The sequence below is a fragment of the Erithacus rubecula genome (genome assembly GCF_903797595.1).
Source record: "Erithacus rubecula genome assembly, chromosome: 2".
Taxonomy (NCBI): Eukaryota; Metazoa; Chordata; class Aves; order Passeriformes; family Muscicapidae; genus Erithacus; species Erithacus rubecula.
In genome coordinates, this window is record NC_136685.1 from 183748 (window position 1) to 184562 (window position 815).

Sequence of the window (815 nt, forward strand, 5' to 3'; positions counted from 1 at the left end):
AACCCCATACACCACATAGATCTGAGAAACCTCATAAACTTCATGAACCCCTATAATTCCCATAAACTCCATAAACCCCCATAAATCTCATAAACCCCATATATCCCCATACACTCCATACACCCCATAAACCCCATAAATCCCCATGAACCCCATAAACCCCATAAATCCCCATGAACCCCATAAACCCCGTCAATAACATTAACCCCATGGATCCTATAAACCCCATAAACCCTCATAAACCCCATAAATAACATAAATGTCCCATAAACCCCAAAACACCCTCAAACCCCATAAAACCCATTCACCCTACAAAACCCATAAACCCCCATAAATCCCAAAAATCTGCATAAACTCCATAAATCCCACAAACCCCATAAAACCCCACAAATCCCATTGATCTCTGCCCCACCCAGGAACAAAATCCTTTATTTCTCTGGGAGCGATCCCATTCCCTGTGCCCGCCTGGGATTTGGGACGGGATGGATTTGGGATGGGTTTGGGTTTATCCCTTTTGGGATGGGTTTGGGGTCATCCCTTGCCCCTTTGGGATGGCTTTAGGATTTTCCCTTTGAGATGGATTTGGGATTTTTGCCTTTGGGATGAATTTGGGGACATTCCCCGGCTCCCTTGGGATGGATTTGGGATTTTCCTCTTTGGGATGGTTTTGGGGTCCTTCCCCGGCCCTTTGGGATACATTTGGGATTTTCCCCTTTGGGGTCGATTTGGGGCCATCCTCAGCCCCTTTGGGATGGATTTGGGATTTTATCCCCGGTCTCTTTGGGACGGGTTTGGGATTTTCCCTTTGGGATGGA